Below are 13,351 nucleotides of genomic sequence, written 5' to 3'. Positions count from 1 at the left end.
TCCCCAGCTCCCTCAGTCTTTCCTCATAGGGCAGTTTCATCATTTTGGTTACTCTCCTTTGGACACACTCCAATTTCTCGACATCCTTTTTGAATTGTGGTGTCCCAAAGTGGACACAGTCTTCCAGTGAAGCCTGGCCAGGGCAGAATAGAGGGGCACTACAGTATTACTTTTCCACTGCTTGAAGTATGGCATTGGCCTTGTTAGCTGCCGCATCATATTGTTGACTCCTGTGGCCTACTAAGACTCCTAAGTCCCTTTCGCTTGTTCTCTCTTTCATCCTACATCTGTGTATTTTATCTTTCCTACCTAATTGCAACAACATCTGACACTTCTCCCAGTTCCCTCAGTCGCTCGCCCTCAAAGGGTTTGGGGGCCATTTTGGTTGCCCTCCTGTGCCCACTCCAACGCGGGGACCCAGGAACCCCTTCCCCCAGGAACATGGAGCCAGGGATTTCCTGCCCATTCCCGACGAGATTTCCTGCCTTCCAGAAGCTGGGATGCCCTCCTTCCACGCTCCTTCCCCCTCCAAGGGCCTTCCTGGGCCTCCTGGCGTCATTCCCAGCAAAGAAGCTAACTTCCCCTCGGAAGAGAAAAGGGTAGTCCTGGCAGTTGGAGAAGTCCCGCCTCCCGCAAGACAAGCAGCCAATCCGGGCCCCTCCGATTCCTAGAGAGGTGGGACGAATGTTAAGGGGGCAAGAGAAGGAGAAAGGGGCACGTCCTCTGACGTCATTTCCGGTGTGTTGGGGAAAGGCTCCTTTCGTGTTTCCTCGGCCTGTTTTTTCCCAATGCACCGGAAATGACATCAGAGGATGTTCCCCATTTCTTTTTCCTCCCATTTGTCCTGCCTCTCTAGGAAGCAGAACTCGCTGGTCGGAGGCCTCAGGGAGAAGAGGAAGCGGAAGCAGCAGCAGCAGCAGCAGCAGCTTTTCTGTCCTCCTTTTCTCTCTTCCCAAAAAGCTCGGATTTGCCCCTGAAAAGAAGGAAAGATCCCAGGTAAAGAAGGAGGGAGGGAAGTAAACCAAGGCAGACCCAGGCTTGGCAAGCGAGGGAAGGGGCCTAAGGGAAGAGGTGCCTTCCAGGGAAAGGAAGGAGGCGCATTGACGGACTTGGCTGGAGGCGGCCTTTCCAAACGCTCCTGGCTGTTTTTGTAGCGAACCATTGGAGTGTTGCAGCCCTTCCAAAATACAGGGAAGCCTTTGGCGTTCTTTGTAAATTGAGAACGTGTTGTTGTTATTATTATTATTAACCTTTATTTATATAGTGCTGTAAATTTACACAGCGCTGTACATACAATCTTTTTAATTGGACAGTTCCCTGCCCTCAGACTTACAATCTAAAAATTTTACAAGCAAATCTCCACAAACCCTGAAGCTCCCGCCCCAGACTCCCCCCATCTCTTCCCACATAAGACTTCCAAATGAGTGGGTTTGTTCTTGACATTATATAACCCACTTCAATTAATATTATAAACTAAAAATCCTTAAATATTCAAACTTAATATTTAACAGTACTCCTTTAGAAAAATATCTATCTATCTGTATAGATATACAATATATATAAATATATACATATATATATATATATATATATATATATATAAAATCTAAACAGAGTCTTCTCACTTGTTCTATGAGTGTCTGATTAGTGCAGCTCCAGGTCCTTTCACAACAGACATGGAGTTTCTGCCATTTTTGTTTATGATTCTCTAGTTCCTCTCCATTTATTACATCTGAGATTTTGTCCATTTCCATCACATCCACCATTCTCAACAAACCAGTTATCTATGGAAGGGGTACCTGATGGTTTCACTCCAGTATCAGGCTCCCAATTGCAGCCCCCCTCTTGCAACAAGAGGCTGTGCTTTGAAAAAGGAACAGCTTTATTGAATAAAGAGATACATACAACAGAAGTGACTTTTTTGTCAGGAATGAAAGTGTGTATTAACATGTGGTTTATATAATCCCATAAAGCAAACTCACCCCATCAAGCAATAAAGTAAATTAATTGGTTAACTCTTTCCCACACAGTGATGAATCTCCTCCCTGGGGATGTCATGTCCTCCAGTCCAGGCTCTTGGCATTATCTCCCCACTGCACCTGTGACCTTGAGATATAAACCTTAAGCCACCACAGGACTAAGTTATATTAAACCTAAACAGCCTATATATACAGTTAAGCAGAACTAAAAACCCCATCATCCCACAATATAATATAGCAGTAGGCCTTTCCCGGATAGATAATCCCAGCCTCAGGAATCCTCTTCTCATGAGAGTCCCCAAGGTCCTCCCTGGAAATTTAAGTAGAATGCTACCACAATTTACTGTTTTGTCTTGTTTTGTTTTGTAATAATGTGTATGTGTTGATGTGGTTTTAATTATAACTGATAACTTTTTACGAGGGGAAGTAGATTTTGTTATATAATGTATTGTATTTTATTACTGTTACTTTGACCTCAAAGAGGTGGGATATAAATAAATTATTATTATTATTATTATTATTAAAATATTATAGCAGCATATTAGAATATAATGTACATATCAACATAACATCATATAAGCAGTAAGCACTCTATGTTTCAGTTCCCCCTCCCATCACAGAGACCACTCTCCAGCCCTTTGAAGACAAAGCCTCTGCTGGCTGGGAAACTCCCTCCACATTCTACCCTTAACAAAGAAGCACATATTTTAACAGCCAGTCTACCTCTTTCCAGTACATTCTAATAACCCATTATGAAATCTAACATTAAACCAACTACTAACTTAATCCAATAATATTCTAACAAAACTCTAAATCTATAACCCTCATGACAGGAACCCCTGAATTAATACATGAATGAAGGGGATTTCTGACACTCTTGCTACTGAGACCATACACAAGAATTGAGACCAATATTTGTTCCTATCCGTCACTTTTATACAATTAGTTATGCTTAGCAAATATAATTCTGGTGTAAACTCAAAGGAAATGTTGGAAAATGTCAGAAATTGTTTTGTGAGCCTGTTTCCAGAATCCCTCTGTCGCTGGACATGTCCGCCGCGTGTGGAGCCAGGTGCCAGCGTTTTTCTGGTATTTCCAACATATCAAGCTGCTATTTTTTGTATATTCTTGCTAGTCTGGCAGATGTCAGCTGCATCTTATTTCCATTTTGAAAAAGTTTTCCCTTAAGATATGATTTTGGGGAAACTTCCTACAAAATTTAATGTTTTAACCCTCAGCTTTATTGGAAGGGAGATACAACAATATCTCTTGTGATAGGCAGAGCTGGCATAGTGGAGACTGTAGGATATGTATTGCTATATTGCCCCTTTTTATTTTTATTTTTTAATTTTATTTATTGAAAGAAATAAAACATCAAGAAATATAAAAAAGACAATTCTTAATAATACATCGTATTTCTAAAAATACATATCCGGTCCATTTCGAAAAGAAAGAAAAAAAAAACCTCAGTATACTTCCTTGAGCTTGAGTTTTATAAACTAAAAAATTTCTTTGTTTCTTTTTGTACTCTTATTATCCCTTTTAAATTTACCATTAAGTTCTTATGACCCAAGTTTGTTAATATGTTAAAAATTATTTTCACCATCTTACTAAAAATATCCCAAAATCGGAGAAAGAATAACCATCTTCTCTACCTATATTTTTTCATCATTTCTCATTAACATTCTCTTATCCACTTGTTCTATTACTATATATAATTTTCTTATTGTTAACTGATACGTTAATTATCTAGACTTTGATTTTATATTTAATTTAATGCCGGGAACATATCTTCTCCCTTTTCATTTTTAATGTATTCATTCCAACATTCCCACTTGTCATAAAAATCTTCCATTGATCCATTCTTTAGTAAATGCGTTAATTTTTCCATTTCATAGTAGTCCATCATTTTCAATTGCCAGTCTGCTACTGTGGGATGATCTTCCTTTTTCCAGAACTTAGCAAATGTCATTCTAGCTGCTGCCAGTGCATACATTGTCATTTTTTCATTCCTTCCTTCCATTTTAATACCATCTGTCATATTCAGGAGATACATCTTTGGGTGTGGTCTGTCTTCAATTTTTAAAATTTTCTGTAACTCAGTATGAATGTTTTCCCAAAATTTTTTAGCTTTTTCGCAATTCCACCACATATGTAAATAATTCCCTACTTCTCTTTTACACTTCCAACAGGTACTTTTATTCTTACTAAACATTTTGGCTAATTTGTAAGGTGTCAGGTACCACCTGTACATAGATTTGTATATGTTTTCTTTAATTTCCATACTATTGATCTGTTTGATTTTTCTCTTCCAAAGGTTTTCCCATTCTTCTAGTTGAATATTTTCTTTAAAATCCTTTGCCCATTTTATCATAAAATCTTTTATTATCTCGTCTTCTAATTCAAATTTGAGTATTAATTTATACAATTTAGAAATTTGTTTTTCGCGATGGTTTATTATTTTCTCCATTTCTAATTCTCCTTTTTCGATTCCAAATTCTTTCATGTCTATCTTAAATCTTTCTCGAACCTGTCTATATGCAAACCAATTGTAAGTGAATCCATCCGAAATTAATTCTTCTTGAGTTTTTATTCTTCTTTCCCCTTTATCAATCTTTGTAATATCCTCATATGTCACATATTTATTCTTTAAGAATTCCTCTCTTCTATACGTTGCTTCATTTGTGGAAACCCAGAGCGGGATAGCACCGAACCATTTTCTTTTATATTTTGACCAGATTTTTAACATAGATTTTCTCAATATATGATTATTAAAGTTACTATCAATTTTAATTTTATCATAAAACATATATCCGTGTAGATCGAATTTTAATTCCACTCTTTCTAAATTTAGACTTCTCTCATTATCTAATCTCATCCAATCCAACATCCAGTCTAATACAGAATAATAATAATACCATTTAAAATTTGGTAAATTCAACCCTCCTCGGTCGACTTCATCATGCAATATTCTCATTTTAATTCTTGGTTTCTTGTTATTCCATATAAATTTCGATATATCTCTTTCCCATACTTTAAACGGGTGTATCATTAACAATAATAGGTAAACTTTGAAAAAGAAAGATCATTCGTGGTAAAACTGACATTTTCAAGATTGCTATTTTACCTATCCAAGAGATTTTCAATTCTTGCCATCTTTCCATATCTTTCTTAATGTTCTTCCATACTTTCTCATAATTGTTTTTAAACAGTTCTGTGTTTCTTTTTGTTATATTAATCCCCAGATATCTAACCATTTTTTGAATTTGAAATCCAGTTCTTTCTTTCAAAATATCTACTTCTTCTTTATCCATATTCATAGGTATAACTGCAGTTTTTTCTTTATTAATTTTATATCCGGAAACCTTACCAAATTCTGTCATAGTATCTATCAGGATTTCACTACATTCCACAGGGTTAGTTAGCGTTAACACAAGGTCGTCCGCATAGGCTCTCAGTTTATATTCTTCCTTTTTCAATTTAAAACCTTTAATTAAAACATTTTCTCTGATATTATTCAACAAAATTTCTATTACTAGTATAAAGAGTAAGGGTGATAATGGACAACCTTGTCTTACGCCTCTATAAATTTTACATATATCCGTTTTTTCTCCGTTAATCCAAATTCTAGCCTCTTGATATTTATAAATTGTTTCTATCCACACTTGAAATTTATTTCCTATATCTAATTTCTTTATTAATTCAAACATAAATTGCCAGATCACATTATCAAAAGCTTTTTCAGCATCAATAAAGATCAGTGCCAATTTATTATGTATATTTTTTCGTGAATTTCAATCAAATTAATCAAATTTCTTACATTATTTTTAATCATTCTATTTGGTAGAAATCCAGATTGATCCAAATTAATCCAATTAGTCATTATTATTTTTAGTCTTTCAGCTAGAATGGATACAAACAATTTATAATCAGTATTTAACAAAGCAATAGGTCTATAATTCTTACATTGTGTTTGGTCTTTTCCTTCTTTTGGAATCAACGTTATGTCCGATTGTGTCCACGTTTGAGGTATCTTTCCCGAGGTAACTTCATTCATGACCTGGAGCAACGGGTTTCTTATATGGTCTTGACATCTTTTATAGTATTCATTTATAAATCCGTCTGGGCCTGGGGATTTTCCCGATTTACTTTTATTAATTGCATCACTCAACTCCTGCAACGAGATGTTTTGATTCAAGACTTCTTTTTGTTCCTCTGTAAATTTCTTTAATTTTTGTCTATTTAAATACTTAATTATTTTACATCCATTTATCTTGGGTTCGTTAAACAATTCTGAGAAATATTTCAGAAATGCTTTTTTAAGCCCTTTCTGGGTTGTGACTAACTTCTCTCCCTCCTTTATAACTTCAATTGTCCTTTTTGCTTTTTCTCTTCAAATTTGGTAAGCAAGCAATCTACCGGGTTTATTGGCCGAAATGAAATACTTTTGCTTCAAGAACTTTAATTTTTTCTCGATTTCCTCTACTAATAATATCAATATTTGCTTTTGTAAAAATTTGATCTCTTGTTTGATTAAGTAATCTTTTGGATTCTTTTTCAATACATCCTCCCTTTCACTTAATTCCTTATTCAATTTATCTAATTTTTCTTGTCTATTCCTTCTTATTTCCACTGCTTTCTTTATCAGCCAGCCTCTTATGACTGCTTTATGGGCGTCCCATACTATTTGTGGTGAAGTACCTTTATTTAAATTTTCTTCAAAATACTTATCAATCTGATCGTTCAATTGTCTGACGATATTTTCATCTTGTAATAAGTGCGAATTTAATTTCCAACTAAACTGCTTTTTTCTTTCAATATCCAAATTTATTTGTACTGGGCTATGGTCTGAGAGGATTCTAGGTAAAATTTTGACTTCCTTAATCTTATTATTTAAGTGAGCTGAGAGTAGTATCATGTCAATTCTAGACCAAGTTTTATGTGGATTTGAATAGAAGGTATAATCTTTACTATCTCCATATTTCATTCTCCAGGCATCATTCACCGATAGACTTTCCATTAGGTCAAAGAATTCTTTTGGTAATTTGCCTTGATTTTTTTTTAATTTTTTCTCTGAAAATCTGTCCAGTTCCGTATCAATTACCCCATTCCAGTCTCCCAGAAGAATTATTGAATCTCCATCTCGTTGCAAGAGCTTTGATTTCAAATTTTTATAAAATTTATTTTTATTTTCCAACGGACCATATATACCCACAATCAACACTTTATGATCATTATCTATTAGTTCAATCATTTCATAATTTCCTTCTGCGTCTCGCATTATCTCCTTTGCTTCATATTTCGAATTCACATACAATACCACCCCCTTTTTTTTTAATTTAGAGTTTGCTGAAAATTCCTGACCCAATTTGGTACATCTCAAATGTTTTTTATCTTTATCTCTTATTCTTGTTTCCTGTAAACAAACTACATCTAACTTTGCTTTCTGTAAGTAGTGAAAGATTTTTTTCCTCTTCTGAGGGGTGTTCATCCCCTGTACGTTCCAGGAAAGACACTTCATCATGCAGACCACCCTTAAAAAGTATCTCCTGAACACCAGTCACGGTAATAAAAATTTAATTATCTTTATTTATTTGTATTATCACAAAATGTAAATAAGTTGTGTTCAAAAGTAAGTTGTATATGTCAACCAAGAAGAAAAGATTAATCTTGTTTAGTTAAAGCAGATCTGAAGATAATTCAACTGGGAGCTTAACAGCTCAGTACACGAAATCTTTAGTCAGTTGTCACCACCTTGTCCTTGTTCTTCTTTTCTCAGTCTTTCTTCCTCCTGTGACAAGTCTTGATCATCAAATTCTAATTCTGATTCTGAACCTAATAACTCTTGAGAAGCTTCTTCTTCACCACCCTTTTCTTGTTCTTCCTTGCTCAAAGCTTCACCAGTTTGATCTCCACCTGTAGTCTTGTCTTTCCCTTCTTTTCCTACTTGACGATTCTTCTTCACTTGTCTTAAAAATTTTTTAGCTTGTTCTGGGGTATGTTTGTACACTCTTTTTCTCTTCCACCAAAAAATAAGGCCTTCTGGGATATCCCACCTGTAGGATATCCCTTCTGCTCTTAAAAATTGTGTTAGACCAATATAACTTCTTCTCCTCTGCAAAAGTCTTCCCGGGATATCCTTCATCACCTTTAGTTCCAGATCTTCATATTTAAAAGGAGATTCGTTATGTAAATTCAAAAATTTATCTCTCACTATTTTCCGGACAAAATGCACTGACACGTCCCGTGGTAAGCCCTTTTGTTTTGCAACTAAAGAGTTCACTCTATAGAGCTTGTCCACCTCATTTCCAAAAGAGTCAGGGTCTCTATTCATAAAATTTGCTATGGCCACAATTAATTTGTCATTAAAATCTTCATCTTTTTGCTCTGGAATCCCTCTAATTTTAACGGACTTTTCTTTTAGTTTCAAATCGATCATAGCTCTTGCATCCAATTCATCTTCACCTTTATTTAAAATTTTTGACATATCATTTTCCAGCTTTTCATTTCTAAATTCCAAGATTTCTACTCTTTGTTTTGTTTTCTGTACATCAATTGTTAATTTGTCCACCGTTTGATTTATTGCTTTCAAATCTTCCCTAATCTCCTTCTTAAAAGTGATAAATTCTTTATTTAAATCTTTGGACAAATTATTAACCATTAAAGCTAAATTATCAAATTTTTCCAAAAATAATTCATTCATGTCTGTATTCTTATTCATTTCTATAGACAACCGTCTTTGATTTGAATTCAATGAGTTGATTTTCTGCGTTTGTTTTCTTGTGTTCATTATATTAAAAATAGTGTGACTGGAATAAAGTAAAACACAATATAATATCAATTATAGCAGTATCTATACAAATCTTATACTTTACCTTATATATTTCTTATACCAAATTCCTTTCTATCCTTTTCCTTAATATAAGCTATATTGAAATCCTTATTATCACTTCCTTACCCTAATACCAATATAAGTTATCCTTTATCCTTTACTATATCAATATAAATCTCTATACAATACTCTATTCCACTTTCAGCTTCAAATAAACCCCACTTTATATAATTTCTTACTTCTGTTATTTAATTACCTTTTATTGTCTTTGTCTTTATCTCACCAATTTCACTGCTGCTTTTGCCCCCTTTTTTCTTCCTTTTCTTTTTTTAAACTTCCCTCCCAAATTTAAAAGAGCAGTCACAGTCCTCCAATCTGTAACCCCTCCCTTTTCCACTGAGTTCCGTCTTGTTTCTCCTCTTCTATTTCTGTCTTCTTCCCACAAGTCTTGCTTCTCCTGTCCGTTCTCTCCAGAAACAGATCAGCTAGTTCAGTCCTCCAGAATCCCACACTCTTTCACTTTTGACTGGTACCTTCTTGTTTCTACTCCTTTACTTTCAACTTCCCACAGCCTCCACTTCACTTCCTGCTGATCCTTCCCTTCCTCATACCAACAAGTTCACCCCACAGTCCCTGCCAATCTTCCTCCAAGTCCGTCCCTTCGCCACTCCTCCTCTTCTTCCACACCTCCACCGCTGCTTTCACATCCACACGCTTCCTCCTCCAGATATCACTCCTCCAAATCTCCAAACAAACACCGTTTCTTCCCCAGCACCAACTCCTCCTCTAGTCCTTCGTCGGACGCTGCTTTTCAGGCACAGGTGGGTTTTCAAGGACAACTTGATTAGTTCGATTTGCTGTTGGAATTTATTGTTTATATTTTTCCTTTCCCTCTCTTCGTCTTCCCCTCTTTTCTCCGACCCTTCTAAGAGTCAATGGCTATGATATAACGAAGGGGGAGACTGTTTTTCCCCAAATTTGATTGAAGCCTTTTCTCCAAAGCCCAAGACGTATATTCAATTAAATTTCTAATCCGGTTCGAATATCAGTTCTCACCTTTATATTTTTATATTTTATCCAATAAGTCCGGTCCAGTAAGTGGAATCTTCCAAAGTGTTTCAAAGAATCAAATAGAGAGAGAATTTATATTTTAAATGTCCAATCTCCGTTTGTCTCCCAAGATAATGGTCAGTTCTCAGCAAAATATAATCAAACTCAGCTCTTCTTTAGATCAAAATACAAGTCCAATAAAATCCTTGAATGCTGGTGGGCGCCTCTGTATGGAGAGCCTAAGGCTTTCCATTAAAGATCAATAGCAGGCGTGGGTTTCTCTGCAGGCTCCTCTCCCCGGCTTTCAGTCTGCGACCATGGCTGCAAACTTACTTCTGTTTCCAGCGCCGGGAGCTAGAGTATGAGCCCTCCGTTGAGCCCCCTCTGATCCCTCAGTATTCAGAGGGAATTTTGAGACCTCAAAGATCCCTTTGGGTCCCCAATTCCCGCCACAGATCAGAACGGATCCGGAGCTAAAAGGATTCCGTTCGGCGAGGCGCCATTCCCAGCCGGAAGCATATTGCCCCTTTTTATAATGTTTATCATCACATTTTTATTTATCCAATTCTTAGAAATTATCCTGGAAGCAGTCATGAGTTTTAAGTATCCTATTTGCTGGCAGACTAGTGTCCATCATAACAACTAAAGCGGCCAGCTTTTCCGCAGCAGCAATGGTCTTTCGGTGTAAAATGGCATTTTAAACTTTTTTAGTGATTAATTTTCAATTTTGGAGGAGTGAACTTTGTATTTTGATTTCCAATTAATATTACTTACTTTCATAATTTAACTTTTATTTTATTTATCTGTACAGTGGGTCCTTGTTCTCCACTGGGGTTTGGTTCCAAGATCCCCCGTGGATAACAAAATCTGTTGATGCTCAAGTTCCATTAAATATAATGACATAGCAAAATGGTGTCCCTTATAAAAAATGAAAAATCAAGGTTTGATATTTGAAATTTATACTTTTTTTGAACATTTTCAAACAGTGGATGCTTGAATCTGTGTATAAAAAAATCTGTGTATAAGAAGGGCTCACTGTATACTTCATCTGTTAATTGTTAATAAATACATTATTATTATTATTATTATTATTATTATTATTTCCACCCTGCCTCTCCAATAAGATCGAGGTGGCTTACAACAATAAAATGCATACAATACAGTAAGATAAATCTCACTATCCCTCCCTCCCTAAAACAAATCAACAGTAATTATAACATGACAATAATTATAATAAAATACAATTAAAATCATTAAAACAACCAGAGACAGGCGACAGGACATCTGGGGTGGCATTAGGACAGTCCATATCAGTGGGGGCAACTGAGTCAATTATTCAGGGAAGGTTTCCCACCTAGAAAGGGAATTTGAGGGTTCTTCCACCCCCCCTATATTTGTTACCTTCCTCCTCTCCAGCCTCCTCCTTGAAAGGCCTCCTTTTCCCCCTCCAAGGAAATTCAGGAATAATCCTCTGCTCTGCAGAAAGGCATTCAGAGGGGAGGGTGTCACTCTTCTATTCTCCTCCCGGCCTCATGAACACTTCCTGATGTATGCATGTAGAGACCTCCCTCCTTAACCAAAACCTCTTTTCTTTAGGGGCTTTTGTGTGTGTATGTGTCTGATTCCTCCCCCCCACCCACCCATGGCAAGAAGTGCCTGAGTTGAAATTGGTTTTGGACCTTTAATGCTGTTTTTCATTTAGGGTTAATGCCTGTACTGCAGCCACTCACTCACAGACCATAAGGTTGTAAGTTCAATCCCAGCCAGGGGCTCAGGGTTGGCTCAGCCTTGCATTCTTCTAAGGTCACTCAAATGAGTACCAACTTGATGGGGGCAATTAGCTTACAGTTGTAAACCACTTAGAGATTGATCAGTGGGACATGAAGTGCTATATAAATGAAGCTGCTATTGCTATTTACTACATTCTTTGTTTTTTAAATGAAGTGGGGGGCTGTTCAATTTCCATGCTTCAGGAATCTCCATGATAGGTTCCCCCTTAGAGTCACTATAAATCAGGGATGACTTGAAGGCACACAACAACAACAAGGGGGAAGAAAACCAATGACATGGGGGGGAGGAGAGTTGACCCTTTATTTTCTTTTATTTCGCTCCCCCTTCAAGCACCCCACACACCGCCTCCTTCTCCCACCTCCACCATTCCTCCCTCCCAGCACAACAATCTCTGCTGATCAAGATTTAAAAACATCCCTAGTTTTACCAAAGCCAAAAGATAAATTGATCCATTTACATCTCAAAATATGAATCTGAGAATACCCTGATGTTTTCAATTAATCCAAATGTTAAAGGGAATTGTTGTTGTTGTTGTTGTTATATTTATTTCTATCCCGCCCTTCTCCTAGGACTGGTACTCAGTCTGGCTTACAATATTAAAAAACAATACAATTAAAAACATACAAAAGTAGCACATTAAAACAGAATTTAAATAGTACAATAATTAAAACAAATTGCTAAGATATCAAAAACTTTAAAAAGATAAAAATGTTTTAAATACATTAAAACAATATAGCATCTAGGCCGTTCTTTAAAAGCTTTCTCTTTTGAATGCCTGTCTGAAAAGGAAGGTTTTCGTCTGTCGGCGGAAGGCCATCAAGGAAGGGGCCATTCTGGTCTCCCTGGGCAGGGAGTTCCAGAGTCTAGGGGCGGCCACATAAAAGGCCCTCTCTCGTGTCCCCATCAACTGTGTTTCTGATGGTGGTGGGACGGAGAGAAGGGCCTCCCCTGAGGATCTTGGAGCCTGGGACAGCTCATATAGGGAGATATGGTCTGCCAAATAGGCTGCACCCCTGCAGAGGTTCTGAATCCCACTGAGTCTAAACCTGACCAGATAATGATCTGTCCATGATGTTTATCACACTATACTCTTCTAGTGCTACTATTCCACTTTAACTGCTCTAGCTGCCTCCTGTTGCATTCTGGGATTTGCAGTTTTAAGGAGGGGACTTCTCTGCCTGAGAATTCTAAATACCCCTCCTTAAAACTGCAAATCCCAGAATGCAACAGGAGGCAGCTAGAGCAGTTAAAGTGGAATAGTAGCACTATAAGAGTATAGTGTGATAAACACCCATGACTACAGAAATGTGAGAATTCCTCCACACCAAGATTATCATCACCCCACCCAGCACAGAAAACAAGGTCCAGAGTGTGCCTTGCAGCATGGGTAGGGCCAGATACCACTTGGGACAGACCCATGGTTGTGATGTAGACCATGAAGTCCTGAGACACTCCTAAACTGGCAGTCTCAGCATGGTTGTTGAAGTCTCCCAGCACTAATAGATGAGGAGACGCCAACACCAACCCGAGACCACCCCAGCTAGCTCAGGAAGGGAGACTGCTGAGCAGCAGGGTGGGCGGTACACAAACAGAATCCCTGTTCTATCCTGGCTAACCACCTTTAGGTATATACACCCAAAACCTGTAGACTGTGTGAAGGGGCATCTGGTCAGGGGGATGGAATCATGATAGACCACTG

General features: G+C 37.2%; 1 protein-coding gene across 7 annotated transcripts in view; it reads left to right on the top strand.

Moving 5' to 3' along the window:
- Positions 1–868: 868 nt before the first annotated feature.
- The window catches only part of LOC149284527 (uncharacterized), a 109,519-nt gene continuing 97,036 nt past the window's right edge, over positions 869–13,351 (top strand). For 2 of the 7 annotated variants that reach the window (XM_089496531.1, XM_089496532.1), the window contains exon 1: positions 870–996. The gene's annotated coding sequence lies outside the window, so the exon portion shown is untranslated. Of the gene's footprint in view, positions 997–13,351 lie in introns of all 7 variants that reach the window. The other 5 variants (XM_089496526.1, XM_089496525.1, XM_089496528.1 and 2 more) reach the window with 4 other exon arrangements.

The sequence above is a fragment of the Sceloporus occidentalis genome, unplaced genomic scaffold, assembly GCF_023333645.1.
Source record: "Sceloporus occidentalis isolate IW3139 unplaced genomic scaffold, rSceOcc1.0.p SCAF_91, whole genome shotgun sequence".
In the NCBI taxonomy this organism is placed as follows: domain Eukaryota; kingdom Metazoa; phylum Chordata; class Lepidosauria; order Squamata; family Phrynosomatidae; genus Sceloporus; species Sceloporus occidentalis.
The sequence above is the reverse complement of the archived record's forward strand: the minus strand, read 5'-3'. Positions and strand labels throughout refer to the sequence as shown.